We start from the raw sequence: 15,624 nt of genomic DNA, 5'->3' as shown, positions 1-15,624 counted from the left end.
TGAGATTTAAAAAGAAAATACTGGAGAGAAAGAGATTTAAAATAAAACCAATCTCAGGACAGGCATCAAGTGTGCCATGGTGGCTGTGCTGAAGGGAACTATGCCCTCTGCAATGTTGTTCTGTTTGTGTGTTAAAGTTTGACAGATAATGATATTCTCACACCTTAAATTCGGGGGCTCTCTACTAACCTCTGACTCATGGGAATTTTTCTGAAACTGATTGAGAGTGTAACAAGTATATCTAATGTATAGTTTCACTTGGTAGAGAAATTTGATGTTGTGACAAGTCTGAGAGTGAACCCTCACAATTGAAGTTGCAGGAGTACTGTGTATAAATTGGAGAAATGCCTTGAAGTTAAGGTTTCTTTTGCAAACTGGGAAGCCTCTCAGTAGGTGGATTTCCACTAGCATTAGGTTCACTTGCAAAAGCTCTCTGCCCAATGTAAAATCCACATATCAAGCAGTTTTCAAACAGCATCCTTAGGGACCAAGCTTGTTAAAATTGTTCTTCCCTAAACAAATGTGTATTTGAAGAAGCAGGAAGATATCCATTCCACAGTTGCCTTTTGTCCCCAGGGAAGACTCATAGCATCTCCTGTTAAATTATGACCAACCTGAGGCACATATTAGCCAATGCTGGCAGGGGTCATTCCTGGGCCCAGTGCTGCTGCCTAATGTCCCCTGCAAGAGGACAGGCTCATCAAAAGTACAGATGGTATCAAGCAGTCAGGGAGGAAACAATGTTTTGGAAACAAGAACAGAATTCAAATCATTAGTAAATTGGAAAGGTGAAGAAGAAAACAAACAGAAGGAAGTAAAATCTGAGAAGAACTTAAAATGTGGAAAAATAATAGCCAAATTCTAGGTAAATAATTGTTTATCATGGTCAGTGTTTAGCCAGAAATTCCATTCTGTGAATCACACACAGTAGATTAAAATCATTCATTTATACTAAGAGCTTGTCAGGCATTATTTTGAGGTCTCTTTTTATTTGGGGGTCCTAATACCTGCTCGGAAGAATATTTAAAAATCAGATATGGTGATGTGACTGACAAATATGACCTAAAAGGAACTATATGAGCAGAAAATATCATGTACATATATTTTAAAGTAGAATTATGCAGATAATTTCAGGAAAGGGTCCTTAACCTTACAATAATTGAAGAGTCTGCAATGAAGGTTCATGTCAGGGCACCACTGTGTTTTAATGGGGATAAGTTAAGCCATCTAGCAACCTCCATGCTATTTTTTTGAGATGGTGCCTTTCTTTGTCTCCAAGACTGGAGTACAGTGACACAATTTCAGTTCACTGCACCCTCCACCTCCCATGTTCAAATGATTCTCAAGCCACAGCTTCCCAAGTAGTTGGAACTATAGGTGCACACCACCATACCTCTGGAAATATATATTTTTTTTCATAGAGATGGCATTTCACTATGTTGGCCAGGCTGGTCTCAAAATCCTGACCTCAGGTGATCCACACGCCTCAGCCTCCCAAAGTACTGGGATTACAGGTGTGAGCCACCACAGCTGGCCCTCCATACTAATTTACGTTAGGAGTGGTTTGAGGAGATGATTGATTTTGTCCTATAGACCATCATGAAGCCCTTTATTTCTTATTTATAATACACACTGAAATTTTATGTAAATAATTGATTTCTTCCACAAATATTTACTGAGCACTGACCGAGTGCCGAGCACTATCCTAGGCACTTGGTGTTCATATTCCCTTTGAATCCTGCTTTCAAACTTGACAGTTTTTGTAGAATTCATCTCTTCCTTAAAGCAATGTATCTTACATAGCTAGTAAAAAGCCAGCTTGCACTCTCAATTTTGCCTGGAGATCTCTTTGTCCAAATCCAAAAGACCATTAGTTTTATTTTCCTTCTTCCAAGTTACCACAGTGACTGTTATCTCAAATATTTAACAACTACCTAATAATGGCTCCAATTATTCTAGTTTCCTTGAAATTTTGTTCAGGTTCCTGCCCATTTCCAGAGTTGAAACCAATGACACATATTTTATATTTCTGTTAAGGTAACAGCTTATTCCTGGCATCAATTTCTACATAAGCTAGTCACTGCCAACCAAAATGTCACATAACAAACAATTACAAAACACAGTGGCTTAAAACAGTAAGCAAATGCTCATGAACTTGTGAGACAGTTGAGCAGGTCTTCACCAAGCTCATGCATGTCTGTGGTCAGCTGCAGGTCAGCTAGGCAGCTTTGCTGACTGAGAACAGACTCCATCTGGATACCTAGAGTGACTTGACTCTACACCATGTATCTTAATTCTCCAGCAAAATAAGATAGTCCAAGCTTGCACTCAAGGCAATTATGTAGAAGCAACAGGACAAGTGAAAATAGGTAAGATTTCTCTGCTTGCCTCACATTTGTCAAAGCAACACATGACTAAGCTCAAAATCAAAGAGAACTTTTCTCCACCTCTAGACGAGAACGGTAGCAAAGCCACATGTGAAGCACATGGGGATAGAGGAGGGTACATAACTAGGGGTATTAACATAGAAAATCTACCAAAAATTATCTTCATAATCCATATCAAAGATGATGAGGTTTTCGTGGCAGTGTGCGTATTAAGAAGTAGTCCAATTCTGGCAATTTATGGAGTTTTAGGATAATAGAATATTCTGACTCCTCAGATGTAGAGTATGAAAGAATGAGAGAAATAAAGGCTAACAAAAGTTTGATATGAGTGTGTGGAAGGAAAAACTTCGTTTTAATAGAGGTGAAAAGAAAGCACAAAAAGCAGGTGTGAAGGTGGACCTTCATTTCAGATATTGTTTCAGCAAAGACAGTTGCAAAACAAACCACCTCAAAAGTCAGTGGCTTATAACTATCATCGCACTGATATTGTGCAAGAATCTGTGGTTTGGGCAGGGTTTAGAGGGACTATCATATCTCTGCCACATTTAGCATCACCTAGAATGGTTTGAAGGCAGGAAGTTGGAGTCACCTAAGGCTTGCTCACATGTCTGGCAGTTGATGCTGGAAAGCCCCAAACCACTCCAAAACTGTGTGTCTCACCACACAGTCTCTACAGTGTGGCAGCTTCAGGTGTGGCCAGACATCTTTCTGGTCAACTCAGGACTCCTACGACATGTGTCCTAAGAAAGAGACTGCCAGGCTAAAGTGCATTAAGCTTATTACCTTTTCTATTCATTATTTCCACTGCAATATATTCTTTAGAAGTGAGTCATAAGTTTGGTCTACTTTAAAGGAAAGGGATTTCCACCTTGGGGGAATGAGTGTCAGTGCCTGTGTGACACCTTTTCAAACCCACACAAAAGTGGACATCAACAAGATGCCCATGACACTTCCAAGAAGAGGTGGTAAGGAGCAGCTTCTATTTACTAGCAGAGATCTAAGCTGCTAACATAAATTTCAAAGCCATATAAGAGATCCATAAACCAAGTTCTAGAATACTCCAAAACTTAAAAGTTGGAGAGATAGGCAGAAGCAACAAAGATGAGAAGGAGCGTTAAAAAAAAAAAAAAAAAAGGCAAAAAACCAGAAATATGATTTTCTGTAATAATTTTTCAAATAAAACATAAGCCATATGAAGGCAGGAATTGTGTTATCTGTTCCTTTGTGAATTTCCAATACAGTATCTACAGCAACTGAAAATAAATGGTTTTCTTAACGAATAATTGTTGAACTGTAGGAAGATTCAGGATAGGGCTTGGAACTGGCAGGATGGAGAACAGAAATGCCTAGAGAAGGAGCTGGTAGCAAGGGGTCCAATTATTGGCATATACATAAAGAGATAGAAATGCATTTCTGGAATTCCTTAGTAAGTTTGGTTCAACTGGCATATCATAGAGACAGTATCTGATGTATTGCAAGACAGTAAATCCTCCAAAGAAGGAAGGCCACAGAGAAAAAAGAAAAGAAATCTGTCACAGAATCTTGAGAAATGCAGCGTCTTAGCATGGCCCTCCAAACTCCAAACAATCTGATTTTTGTTTAGCTTTCCAGCCTTACCTTATATTTCTCCTCAACCCTTTGGGTTCTGTGCTCTGGGTATAATGATACCCTATCCTTTCAAAATGACCTTGTTGGTCTTTTGCATAAGCAAGCATTAGAATCCTTCAACAAATCATTGAAAGAATAATAATCATTATTTCGAATGGTATGCTGCATTTGCTTAGTCAATGGCTTCCTCTAACTCTGCTACTTGGTCTAGGAGCAGAAGTAAAAGGACAGCAAGGGGATCCAGCATAGCAAGCCCAACAGGTTAAAGAATAGACAGAATATAAATAGAAATCAGGAGGAGAACATTTGTTGAGCATCTACAACATGTGCGTTATATATTGCATTATTTAATTCTCATTGCAACCATGTGAATTTGGTATTAACCCTATTTTACAGAATAGGAAACAGGGTAAGTAATTTTTCATATGTCACACAACTAGTGGTGTGGTCAGATCCAATGCTCTCAAGTAATGCATATCATAGGAGTGGGAACTCACTCATGGAAAGACTAGGTCAGGAAATACAGCTATTGGAAATTAGCATTCAAAGTAGGAATTTGTTATTAAAATTACGTGTCTAATCTTTGGGGTCTTGGAGTTCAAACTAGAATCACAAGTTCCTAGGAAAGTAACATGTCAGGCACTATACATTTGAGCAAATTAAATCACAGTTGATGTTTCCAATACAATTACAGTATCTGCATGGTTCCTTTTGAATAGCATCTAGGGACAGAATTTGCATTTCATATGTTTGTGATAATTAGCCATTTTGAAACATAGCGTTGGTGGAGATAATTACACAACTGTGCATATATTTATAGTTCCTTATACAATCATAGGTGAGCAGAATACTTCATTCTTCAATTAATGACTGTTTAAAATAATAGCCTGAACCACTGGATCGACTGTCTTGTTGGGATAATATAGTTTTGCAAAATAACTGCAGGAGTGCAGAGAAATGTTCCTGGAAACCATGTCATAATGTCTAATGGTGGGAAACTTGGTCCACAATAATGTGACCTGGGGTTAATAGGCAGAAGCAGGGGAAGTCTTCTCTTTTGTTTTAATAGAGGGTTCTAGAAATCAAACAACTGTTTGTAGAGAATTGTGCTATGTATTAGCTGTTATGGGAGATACAAAGATAAAAAAATAGTTTTTTGTCTTCAAAAAGCATACCACACATAACTGACAATCCCAGGTAGCAAGCTCAATTTTGTAAGAAACTTATAATTAAAAAGTAATAATTACTCTCTCCAACCTCCCAAAATAGGGAGAAATAACTATGAATTTGGAGTAATTTGGGAAGAAGTCCTAAAGACTGAGAAGAGATAAACTTCCAGAGGAAAGAAGGTGTGTTGTGTATTCAGGGCATGGTGAGTGCACAGGTCTGGGTCAAAGGATGCGTACTGGACTGCAACAGAACTTGAGACTTTAGTGGAAGGTTGTGTCTTGGTTTAGGGTTTAGATTCAATCCACTGAAGAAATTTATGCACTATGACATAATAAAATATTTTAGGAAGGTTTTTTTTTGGGGGGGGGGAGTATATGCAAAGTAGTTTGCTCCTTCTAACATTTTTTCCTGTCCCCCTTCCAATCAAGAAAGATATGTAACTGCCATCTGTGTTCCACTGAAATGATCTTCCCTGCTTCTAAGACTCTTCATAATCAATTTACTAAGTAAGTCATATTTAGTACATTATGGAATTATCAACCTCTATATTCGGTTTCAATTTTAAATCAAATTCATTTGTATATAGCCAAACTGTCCCATCTACTGTTTTTACATTTTCTTATCTGAAAAACAAGAGAGAATACACGTTCTTTGGAAAAATGCTATTCTATTATGAAATTAAAAACAAAAACTTTTATAGGCCAAGTGACTCAAAACAAAGTGATTTTAGAACATCAGAAGCCAATTCCAGCCATCTGCATATCCAGGATGAGTATCTATGAATAATGATTTTCTTTTACAGCAAAATATTATTTAAACTAAATCTGAGGAAACTGACATCAACCAACAACTAATTTATTAATGGAAAGATGTACATAAAATACATAGGCAGTATCTAGCTTATGGTGACAGACTACTGACACCACTCTGACCGAAGAAATCAGCCTCCGCTAGCCAAGTAGTCTATCAGTTGGGAGGATCCAGGAAGTTCCTAGACAATCTTCCAACCTTTCCATTCATCAGATGCTCCTAAGAAATGGCCAGGATTACAGCAATCTTGAATCAGCATGCACAGACACACACATACACACACATACACACACACACACACACACATCACATGTACACACAGGAGAAGGAGGATGAATAAAGCTGGAAAAATTTTATATAACACTTTGGCCAACAACAAATCATTTTCTGGTGATGTGCTCTGCTTCCAGATTTTGCAAGTCCTGTTAGGTATGTGCGTTTGAGCCTGAAAAGAAAATGGGATAACCAGAAGGACCACAAAGTGAAGGCTGAAGCAGAATGCAGCGAATTTTGGTTTCCACAGCTATAGGGATGCTAAGACCTAAAGGTTACTTGGGGTAGTGGGGATGACTAGGGGTGGTATTACTTATTATATCTGAAATTTTGAAAATTATTAGCTGTGGATACCTGAGGAAACTAAAGGCAGGAAGGAGTTAACCAGAGAACACGTAAACTTTTAAACAGAAAGGGATATGATTTTATGGGCCTAAAGGACAATGATTTGCCTAAATTCTTTCAGAACAGAAATATAACAGAAACCAAAATGCAACTCTCAGTTGCTAGCTAAGAATTTTTTCTGGCCTCAGCCTATTAATTACATCAGCCTTTATTTAGGACCTATTTGTCTTTGCCTCAGTGTGAGAGACGCTCAGTGAATGGTGGTTTCAATTCCAGTCACCATTCATAGCATCTTTCATATTGTAGCCATTATGCAAAGCACTTTACATGCATGAGGGCATTTAATATTGATACTATCCCCATGGTATGGTGAATACTGTGTCCATTTAAAAAACAAAGCTTAGTGAGGTAAAGTTAGTGCTTCCCAAATGTATATCCCGGAATACCCCAAATGCATATCTAAATGTATGGCTTACTGTTAGAATTACCCAGAGTTGATTAAAATATGTATTTTTTTTATTTACTTCACATTTAGAGCACATATAGTAGATATTATGATCTTTGGCTTAAAAAAAGTCCATGTGTAAAAATATTTGTTTCCAAAACATTCAGACAGGTAGGATTCATGGACCCGATCTTAGGTTACTTGCACAAGTAGTAAATCACCAAGCACAGTTAGTAAGCCCTCAATACAGGTCTTTCTGACTTGAAAGCCCATACTCTATTTCTAAGGTACATATTTTTCTTCATTACCTGGTACATTCTCAGGATATTGCCACAGGCCTCTTGGACTGTAGATATGTTACCTTCTCTCACATTGGACCTCCTGTCTTCACCTAGATAACCTGATCTCAGGAGAGCTATATCTTCAGCATTCACTGGAGGTATATAGTAGCAGCCTATTTACCCAGAGGCCCAGTTCCCCAAGTGATTCTGAATGGCTCCATGTAGATGATCACAGGGAGACACTGACTCCTTTAAATCACCAGTAAATGAATAAATAAAATAACAGGGGAAGAAAAGAGAGAATCCCACTTGTGAAATTTGTTTGAGAATAAAGAAAACATCTGAAATGAATATGAGCTTAGGATTCGCAACTTTCCTATTTCTGCTGACATTTTGGATAAGGGATGCACCAATAACTAGGGAGAAGCAGAAGCTGGGACAAGACACTGAGAGACACAGGGTGGTCCAGCCTCATGGTATGCGTTACTCTTCCACATGGGAAGTCCCTTACAGGTGGCTCCACAGTACTCTCCACTGAGTCTCAAAGGGCACTGCCGCTTCATGGTGGGGAATTGATAGGTGCTTGACAATGACTTTTGACCAAGCTTTACAAAAACCATCAACAAAGGAGAAAACAGTAAGATCCAAAAGGACAAGACCAGAGAAGGTGTTGAAAGGAGGCTGAGGTGCGTGATTCACTAGGTGATTCACTTGAGGCCAGGAGTTCAAGACCAGCCTGGCCAACATAGTGAAACCCACATCTACTAAAAATACAAAAATTAGCCAGGTGTGGTGGCACACACCTGGAAGACCAGTTACTTGGGAGGCTGAGGCATGAGAATCATTGAACCCTGGAGGCAGACGTTGCAGTGAGCTGGGATCGCACCACTTCACTCCAGTCTGTGCAACAGACTCTTTTTTTGAGGCTCTGTCTCAAAAAAGCAGTTTGCTTAGAAACATGGATAAGAAACCCAGAAAGTTGCAGAGAGGAAATGGTGTCTGTAGGTCATGGATAGCAGGTGGATGCAGTTGAATTGTAAAAAGTACAAGAGAGCTCAAAAGAATGGCAATCCTCTGAAAGCACGATATTATATCTTCCTCATCTAACAACCTCAAATGCTTCATCTTTCATTGTCTCTCTCACCGACATGTCTTTTATTACAGCATTTCTTCTAGTATTTCCTAAGAATTTTAGCATTTGGAAGATCCATTCTAGTGCACATTTTTATAAATAAGTCTGAAGTCCTAAAATTATATAATCATTAAAAAAACACGTGTAAAAAGGACTCTTACTGTTCTGTCATCAATTGAGAATAGAAATAAAGTGTCTACATAGCAAGCTTATTTCTCCAAAGGCTGTATAAAATTAGGCAGCTAAAAATATATTCCATCTTTTTCAAGCATGTCAAGTGGTTATGTCAGGTTGTTACTTTGAAGATGATAGTGATATCAAAAATGAAAGATTAGGATTTCAGGTGCAAAGAGGCAGTGATAGCCAGGGGTGATTTTATCTATGAAAGACACTATCTATGTGTTAATAGCCTCAAGAGGGAAAAGTGAGGAGGGAAATCCATGTGCAAAAATTTCACTTGATAGAGAAGAGATTCTGATGTGAATGGAAAGGCTTTCAGAGTTTTAGATGTAAAATCAACATATCTTTAACCCTGCAAATGTAGAACCAGAGTGTAATTGATTAATTCAACTACTTCAAGCAGTAGACACCCCTAGAAGAGCTTCTAATAAGGCAAATAGAAAGAGGTAGCCACAAAGAGCATAATGATATACACCTACAGGAATATAATGAAGACAAGGGAAGTTAAAATGAAGGCACAGAACATGTCAATGGTCCAAGTCGCCAAATTCAGTCAGCATCTGTCCTCCCAATGGGGAAACATAAAGGGATCATGATAAATAGGAGAAGAAATGCTTGCAAGTCAAAATGCATTGCCTCTTGAGGTTTAAGAGAAACCTTCTCCTTGGGAAAAGATAATTGTGTATCTAATATAGAGATTTTCAAAAGTAATAATCCACCTAGCCTATAGCTTTCTGTGCCAGATTCTGATTTATTTGAGACAAAGTGGTTTTTGTTGTTGTTGTTGTTGTTCCTTTGTTTTGGTTTGTTTTTGTTGTTGATTCAATTCTTAGAAACAAAGTAATAAACAAAGTTACAAAAACTCCAAATGAGGCACTTTGGATTTATTTAAACATGTCAGCCAATAGCTTCAATAGCTTACCCATAAGTCAAGGTAGGCTACAAAGGGGAAATTTATTAGCTCAAGAATGGACACCTTTGAACTCCGGTACAATTTCTGCTGTTAATTTCTGTTGCTGGGTGGGTGGCTGGGACAATTCACACAACTCTCTTTCCTTATCTGATACACTGCAAAGGAGGAATAATTTTCCCAACCCCAACCTTATAACCATATAATAAGACTTAATAAGCTAATGGTTCTTAAGGGATTTCAATAACCTGAAAGAGAGAAGCAATAAAACATATCTTATTATCATCAACATATGCATTTTAGAATAATTATTTTAATGGCTCAATTTTCTCTCATAATAATGAGGACTACAATCTTGGCTAATTTAACCAGGGAGTGTCTTTCATGCTCAAGTTACTATACACGAAAATCAAATAAAAGACGTTTTCCCTCCCTCCCTCCTCCTATCCTCCTTCCTTCCTTCTTTCCTTCCTTTTCACCCTCCTTTCCTTCCTTCCTTTTCTCCCTCCCTCCCTCCCTCCCTCCCTCCCTTCCTTCCTTTCTTCCTCCCTCCCTTCCTCTCTCCCTTTCTTTCCCTCTATCCTTTAGTTGTTGCTGTTGCTTTTGTTGTTTATTTTCCAGGAATGGGGAAAGGGCATTTTTGCCTCCTATAACTTTTTACCTGCTGAACTAACTTTATACTAAATTTTCTCATGTCTTAAGTTCTCACATTTCAGCCCTATGGAGATACAGCCCTATGGAGACACTTCTGCTTGTTGTGGTTAGTCCCTCCAACAGGCTGTAGTGATGCTACCTATTTTCTCTTGCTCCCATGTACTGTCTATGCTGATGAACATACATTCAGAACAGCATCTGTGGAGTTTATTTTTATCCAGCTTGGCTTTGAAGGAAGGAAAGAACACAGCTGTGGAAGACAGAGGGTTTAGCTCTATCACTGGAAGAGTCAAAATTTTGAAGCAATGAAAATAATGCTATGCTTCTATGTGTGATTTTCAGAAAAGGGTAAAAACTTTCCCAAGTGTTTTGTAGTATTCAGCAGACAAAGTGATTACTAACATGACAAGGAAGTCACCACATACTGTGGCATCCAGTTTTTTCCCTCATAATGATGGAATTCATACTGACATTATGGAAATACCCAGGCCAAAAAGAAGTGGGTTTATTGGAGATGTTCTGTTTTTGGCAAACTCTTAGCCTGGGACTGAAGGGACCCAAGAATTAGCAAACATGAGGATCAGTCTACTCCTTGCTGTTAACATTCTGTGTATTCTAGAACGTTTAGACCGTTAGTTCAACAAACATGTATTGAACACCTCTCATGTGCTTGGCAATGTGCAAAGTCCTAGGAATGTGTAGAAGAGTAGAATACATCTCTTTCCTGTGCCAGTCACTGGATATGATTCTGATTGATACACTTTTCAAAGATAGCTTATTTATTAATTCAGTGAATGATTATTGAATGCTTATGTAGATTAAGAAACTGTGTTAGACAATCTCAGAGGACAAAGAAATATGATGTGTCTATTTAAAATTTGGCAGGGGAGTAAAGCATACACTCAAATATTTACTGTGTACTGGAGCATAAGATAAATGCTAGAAGGGAAATGCAAAGATAATAATCTGATGGTAGTCCAGGAAATGAAGAGGTGGTTTCCAGCTATGGTTACCAATAAATGTTTTATGAAATAGATATGTTTGGGCTCTCCATTGAAATGTAGGCATGATCTTAATAGAAAGAGATGGAGGTAGGCGACAGAGATTCACAAAAAGAAATTCATGATAAAGTTATAGAGAGGAATGTGCCAAACAGAATTCAGCAATAACATATGGGCTACTTGAATTAACATATGGGGTTTATAAAGGGAGCAATGAAAAAGTCTGAAAAACAGTGTCTTTATTTTAGATAAGAATTTTATGGGAACACAATTTTATGGGAAGAAATGAAGCTCTAGATCACAGTTGGGCTCTTCTCAAATTTTAGGTCCTTCTTTAGCTTCCACCACCTTAGACCCCATTTGTTCTGCCATTCTACTGTGTTTCCATTTTCTCATAGCATTTACTAAATTAAAATTATTAGTGATAAGCTTCCTTCTTATTTTTAATTTTAATTGTGTACTTCCACCTTATGCACTAAAATCCATGAAGGCAGAAACATTGTATCTCTTTTTAATCATTCTATAACAGGCACATAGCATGGTGCCTGCTAGCATGTAGAGGATACTCAATAAATATGTCTTGAATATTTACTAGAAAAAATCCTCCAAAGTTGCATTTTAGAAACTTTTTTTTATCACTCTCAGGTGATTAAATGAGAAGAAAGAGCATGAGACTAGCCAGGCACAGAAGCTCTAGTCATACATGGTATCAACGGATGAGAGCCATAGTCAGGCAGTAGAATCGAGAAAGGATTAGATTAATGGGTTCTGGAAAGAAAAAGTCAATAGAACTAGATTTAGGGAGCAAATAAATGAAAGGATGTAAGATGTTTCAGGTTTCGGATAAGGGTGTGGAAGATAGACTCCCACTGGGAGGAAAAATAGAGAAAGCTAGAAAAAGTAATGATCTGGAGAATAAGCCATGCCTGTGGCTTCACACACATTAAGATGTCAGGACAGCATGCAGGTTATGTACTCAACAGGCGGCTGGAAACTCCAGGCTGGGGCTGTGCAAGCAGGCAGGCTGAGGAATATAGATTTGGAGTCACCTGATCTGAGATTTTGTAGCTAATAAATGACATCTCTAAGGGTGAAAGTTAGAAGAATGGAGCAGTGGGTAATAATCAGGATCATAAAAAATGTCCAAGTTGAGGATTTGGAAGAAGAATAAAAGGCCAACTGAAGGCTCAGAGCTCAGACACTCAGAGAATTATAATAAATATAGCCCAGGATTAATCATGTATAGTTTATAACAACTTGCAATGACAATAGCTTCTAATACCACAGCACTCCAACTCTGATGTCCACACTCTACTCTATTTTAGCAGATCTCAACTGCAAATTCAAATTGTAGTTGAGTCAAAAAGTAGTTTGGGAGACCCTCTATAATCATCACTGGCCTTCTCAAACCATTCCTTGACAAGAACACAAAATAAATATAACCCCAAGCTTACTATGTAAATGCTAACCTTACAACCTAGTGGCTGCTGCTCTTGTTGGCCTAATACCTGCCGAAGCTGCAGCTGCAGCAGGAGCACACTGAGGTACAACCTTGGCTAAGTGGTCCCAAGAGGCCTTGAGAAGGAGAAGCCATTCCTCTCTGGTAATGATCTGTGCACTTCACAGTTGACAGAGGTAAGATGGCCTTATTGACCATTTTTCCACAGAGACCCTCTAAAATCAACTTGCCTGAGCATGCAGATGCCTTGTAATTGAACACTTATTAGCAATATAGTCTCCTTTGGGCCAGGGGTTAGGACACAGTTCACCTGTGGTCCATTGTTACTAACTTCCAAGATAGCTCAGTTCTTTATTTTGTTCCTCCCTTCCTCTATTTAGAGAGGATAATGGACTGTCATGATGGAGGGAACTTAAAAAGTGGATTAAATTGGATCAACCAAGAAAAGTGAAAGGATTTTCATGGGGGAGCGATGATGGGAGAGACTGGACTTCATCAGGTTGTGGCCCTTCTTGAAAGCAGGTATAGAAACTGTGAAGACTTCTCATGGTTCCTTTCGGTGTGATAGTTTTTCATGAAGACTGTTAAACTCTTAGAAATCTTTCCCAGTAATTAGGAAGTTAATAAATCAAATTGACAGTATTAATCAATATACAAAGCCTTAGCATTGACCTCATATTTGAAACAAGGAGAGTTTTACAGCAAATCTTTTACATGATTCTGAAGCTCTGTTCCAAACTGTAACAATGGCTCATAGTCTTGTCAGGCTACAGTAAATTATTTCATAGATTTAACTAGTATGATGCCTAGGATTGTACAATGTCAGCCTGTAATCAGAGAGTTTCAATAGCTAATCAGAGGTTATAATTGAAGAAAATCAAGGTAAAGTTTGCTTTTGACAAGGAATGATACTTCACTTTTAAATTTTATAGAGGTGATAAAAATAATTTAGGTAAGTTTTTAGCACCTCTTTCAAAAGGAGCTCAAAGCACTTGGCAATATCAGCATATTATTTCCGAGAACACTTCCTATGGAATTAGAAGAGAAAGCAATTATTGGGTTGCATAGTTTATAAATTCAGCAGAGAAAATGCTGTATGCTGAGTTTCTTTAAAAAAAAAATAGTAGCTTAATTTATTTAAGTTCATACAAGTACTTCGGAAATAAGCTACAAAACTTACACTGGGAATACTAGTGACAAAAGCACCTGGCTTGGGGTCAAGGTATGCCAGCTCTAGTTCTGACTGTCAGTGGGGACTTGGATAAGTCACTTTATCTTTCTGTAAAGTAAGGAGATTGTTCTAGAAAATGTTTCTCAACCTCAGGACTATTCACATTTTGGGCTAAATAGTTCTTAGATTCAGAGGGCTGTCTTGTGTATTCAAAAATATTTAGCACGTGTAGCCTCTATGTGCCATGCTAGTGGCAATCCCCAACCCCATTACAACAACTGCATTCCCAAATGTCTCCTAGGAAGGGGGAGGCCAGGAAGAGCCCTTCTAAAGAACCACAGCTTTAAGACACCTTAATAGAGTTGCTCTACCTTCTCAGCTTTTCTCTTAGAGTCCAGATTGTACAATGAGGATGGGATTCTATATATAGGCTTTAACAGGACTCCCTAAACTACCACAAGGCTTTCACTTAGTTAGCACCAGCACCCAACTACATGGCACCTTTACTGCAGCTTATTTGGACACTCTTGCTCTCCCTCATGGTTGACTCTTGCTCAAAACTACGTTATCACAAATGCCTGGCTCACCAAGTTCCTGGCTTTATTGTTGTGGCCCTAGGCAAGTGGAACCTAGCAACTCATTTGCCTTCCTGAAATCTGGATCTCTGGTTGGGATGCAGCTTCCATACATTCTCTGGCTCCTTATTTTGAGTCACTCTGAGCAATCATTCTCCTGAAGAGCCCAGGAATGTTCTACCTTCCTTTAATTAGAAATTAGAAATTTCTGAAAAATGTTAGAAAAGAAAATCATGACATTTATGTTTACAGAAAATGTGAATTTTCAATATTGTGTGTCCTTTTTGTTGGTGGATTGAGGTTAGAAAAGGGAAAAAATAAATGTGGGAAGCAATGGAAATTTGGAAAAATATCAGTTATATGGTGGTTTAAAAAGATTTCTTTGTCATTGGTTCAATACGTCATTCCTTCATTTCTCAACATCACTGAAATGAGCATTCTGCTAGGACCTAGTTTAAAAACAAAATGTGACCCAAAAGAAGTGAAAGCAGGGATTCGAAAAAATAATTGTACATCCATGTTCATGGCAACATTATTCACAATCATCAAAAGGTGTAAACAACCCAATGGCCATCAACAACTGAATGGATAAACAAAGTGTGGTATATATACAATGAAATATTATTCAGCCTTAATAAGGAATGAAATGCTGATATGTGCTACCACATGGATGATACTTGAAAACATTATGCTACCTGAAATAAACCAGACATAAAAGGGCAAATAATATGATTTCATTTGAAGTAGCTAGAACATGCATATTCATAGAGAAAGTAGAACAGATGTTACCAAGGATTGAGGAGTAGGATAATGGGGAGTTGTTATTTGGTGGGTACAGAATTTCAGATAGGAATGATAAAAATGTTCTGGAGATGGATGGTGTGAATGGTTGCAAAACAATGTGAATATACTTAATGCCACTGAACTGTACTCTTAATAATGGTTTATATGGTGAGTAATATTGCATGTATTTTACATTAATAAAAAATAGAAGAACAAAATGTGAAACCAAATATAAATAAGACAGTATTTGCTCTGAAAGTGTGCACAATAAAGAGAGGTTGCATATAAAACTTGGACAATCCGAAAGAAGCATGATAAACTGTTTAAGGGGCAACAAGGGAGGGCTGCTAATCTTTTGAACAAATTAGGGCTGAGAAGAGAAAAAAATCAGGAGACTGTAAGACTCATGTAATGAAACAAGATGTTGAGTATATAATCAT

Source organism: Sapajus apella, unplaced genomic scaffold, assembly GCF_009761245.1.
Source record: "Sapajus apella isolate SASKATOON/1434 unplaced genomic scaffold, GSC_monkey_1.0 scaffold109, whole genome shotgun sequence".
NCBI lineage: Eukaryota > Metazoa > Chordata > Mammalia > Primates > Cebidae > Sapajus > Sapajus apella.
The sequence above is the reverse complement of the archived record's forward strand: the minus strand, read 5'-3'. Positions refer to the sequence as shown.